The sequence below is a fragment of the Danio rerio genome, chromosome 6, assembly GCF_049306965.1.
Source record: "Danio rerio strain Tuebingen ecotype United States chromosome 6, GRCz12tu, whole genome shotgun sequence".
Taxonomy (NCBI): Eukaryota; Metazoa; Chordata; class Actinopteri; order Cypriniformes; family Danionidae; genus Danio; species Danio rerio.
In genome coordinates this window covers 1830001-1833157 of record NC_133181.1, presented here as the reverse complement: position 1 = coordinate 1833157, position 3157 = coordinate 1830001, and the positions used below count along the sequence as shown (strand labels likewise).

At 39.7% G+C, this 3157-nt stretch overlaps 1 protein-coding gene across 4 annotated transcripts in view; it reads right to left on the bottom strand.

Annotated features, from left to right (window-relative positions):
• Positions 1-407: 407 nt before the first annotated feature.
• The window catches only part of acvr2ab (activin A receptor type 2Ab), a 40010-nt gene continuing 37260 nt past the window's right edge, over positions 408-3157 (bottom strand). For 2 of the 4 annotated variants that reach the window (XM_073953488.1, XM_073953489.1), the window contains exon 11: positions 408-3157. This exon is cut by the window's right edge and continues 270 nt beyond it. The gene's annotated coding sequence lies outside the window, so the exon portion shown is untranslated. The other 2 variants (XR_012407501.1, XR_012407502.1) reach the window with 2 other exon arrangements.

Genomic DNA, 3157 nt, shown 5'->3' with positions numbered 1-3157 from the left:
TGTCAATCATTTGTGGGGGCGGGGCTCATCCACCCTATTACATCATAGAGTAGAACATTTCTTTAAAGTCTAAATGAACTGGAAGCTGTGATATTTTGCTGCTCATTTTTGTATTGTGACACAGTTCCTAGAGAAATGGAATTTTAAATGAGCAAACAGTGGGCGTGGCTTGTTTTTTCTACCATGGGCTGTATGGATGTAGTAAAGTAGGCATTTCATTTAGAAAGATCGGGGAAAGAAAGATGAACTGTTAACCACAAAACTGGCAATCTGAGCTAACAAAATCATATGGTAAGTTTGGATTTCTTGGGAGACTTTAATATAAGCTGGTTTTAGAGGAACCTCTATATATATATATATATATATATATATACATAAAATTAAATATTAATTCATATATTTAAATAGTATGAGCTGAAATGATGAAGGGAATTTTGCTTTCCGAGTTCATGACACCTTTAAAATGTTACTGATAGTGTTTTCTGCAGCTAAACTCGTTTGTGTTGAGTCGCGTTAGCTTTGTTTGCTTCCAAAAGTGCAGAATGCGATTTATATTAATAGTTAATACATTATGAATAATGGGAAGGGGGTGCAAACGGTCAGCAATAACAAAAAAAAGAACGTTTCTGCAGCTTTCCTCCATAATAAACGAATAAACTGCATTTCAGAAGCACTAAAGCAATGGCAGATGCTGTGATTGAGCATCAGCAGAGCCACATTCTCATCACTTTTAGTTGCACATCAAAGAATTCATGTAGCATAATCTGTGCATGAGTCGTGTTGAGGCTTTGATTGTGATGTATTTTATGCAATATCCTAAAATCCACATGTGGCCCCGGAGCACAAAACCAGTTTTAAGTGGCACGGGTGTATTGTTTTTGGCCAAAATACATAGTACCGGTCAAAATTATTGATTTGTATTTTGACAAAAGTCAAAAGGATTTTGAGTAAAGATCATACTCCATTTATTAAACGTTTTACCATATATTACAGCTTAACTGATCAATAATAGGCATTCTTAAAAACTTTATTTACTCTAAACGTGATTTATTTTTTGAACTTTCAGGTTTTCAAATAATTGCATCCAGTGCTTAATTTGTAAATGAATAATTCTCGGAACAAATACAGGAATATAAGGTCACTGTGACCGACGTCCTCCAAACACTTTGAGTTTTCCCGGAACATGACATCATTAAACGGTGACAGCGCAAAAAAAAAAAAAAGCATCACATTTCTGATGCATGTCAATTCACATGTCTTCAATTATTTTGTGCCATATAACATTATAGGTCAGTCATGGATAATACAAACATGCAGCTACAAACATAAATGGTTTGAACAATTGCTATTCAGTTCACTATTATGTGCCAAGTGAAACACAAATAATGAAATGAGCTCTTCTGTCATGGTTTCTGGCTGAACTGAGAGAGTTTTGCTTCTGTCTCCTGCTGTCCTGATCTATCCGTTCAGTTTCATCTTCACCTGATCTCTTTGGTCTGATTTATTTATGGTTTTAAAAAAATGAAATGCATGACTGCCTCTTTGCCATTTTAAAAATACAGATATTATTTATGTAGACCACTATGTTAGTATTTATTTTCGCTGCTCACTGCGCATGAAACAACAATCACCAACCAATAAGAGGGATTGTAAACAAATGAAAGCTGATTGGCTGAAAATATTGGCAATAGTTGTGCTTTAACTTGCGTATCGTGACTACCGTCATACATGTATGAGCGCACACACACACAATCCGCACAGCCTTCTCTCTCTCACACACACACACACACACACACACACACATGCAGTAGGTGTTCACCACGCAAAAGTTAATGCCGGATCCATTAAAAAATAAATAACGAAACGCAAAATACAAATATCTGGCCTTCATCCAGAACAAGATCCTCCTCAAATTAAGCACTGGTTGCATCTCAACCAAATATTGGTCAATCCTAACAAGCAAACCTCATTGGAAAGCTAAACAAATCAGCTGTTCATCAACGTATAATCCTTTAAAAAATAACAATAATAATAAAATGAAAGACTGGTTTTGTGGTCCAGGGTCACGTGTTGCACCATAATGGATGAATACACACATCTGCATAGAATAGTTGAGGTCCAGATTGAATCTTGTTGGTATCATCTTCAGCAGCGGTGTCCACACTCAGTCCTGGAGGGCCGGTGTCCTGAAGAGTTTAGCTCCAACCCTAATCAAACACACCTGAAGCAGCTAATCAAGCTCTTTCTAGATGCACTAGAAACCTCAGTGCAGGTGTGTTGAAACAAACTGGAGCTAACCTCAGCAGGACACCGCTGATCCGCAGCATAGGTCTCAATTCCTGGAGGGCCGCAGCTCCAACCCTATCAAACACATCTGATCCAAATAATGGAGGTGTTCAAAAGAGTCATGAACAGCTTGAGAAGTCAGATCAGCTGTGTGTGATCAGGGTTGGAGCAACATTGCAGAGCTGCGGCCCTCCAGGAATTGAGTTTGAGACCCTGCAGGCTCTGAGGAACAGCACAGGCAAACTCACTCACTCAAACACACTCATTCACACACACACACACACACACACACACACACTCCAAGATTTCTGCTGGTGCTTAGTGTTTGACATCATGAGCGTCCCACATCTTCTGAATAAGCGTTCTGAGCGTGTCCACCTGAAGTGCAGAGTAGATGATGAGGATGCAGTTTCTACCAGCGCATCCCTAAGACAGGCAGAAGCTGATGTTGGACCCTGGTGTGTGTGTGTGTGTGTGTGTGTATAGCAAGCTTTGATTCCTCATGATTGACCCCTTCAGGAGACTCTGATGATGATGAAATGTGAAGGCAGAAACACTACGGTGTGTGTGTTACAGCTGCTCTCCTCCACAGCGGCTGCTCAAAGAATAAAAGCAGGATAAATCAAAATGAGGTATATACCTGTTGAGGGAGGTCTATGGTTATTTCAGCATATCTCCTCCAGACTCCGTGTGTGATTTGCAGCAGACATTCACAAGTGTCTCGTGTTGGCGTGACTGTAATGATTCGCAGAAGCCAACAAGCGAACGCAGTCCTTGCCCTTTTGTACATATGCTAAAATCACTGCGGTTATAAAACACAAGTCTTTTCCTTTATGCATAAGAGACGGCGTCCACGCTGAGTTCCTTCTCC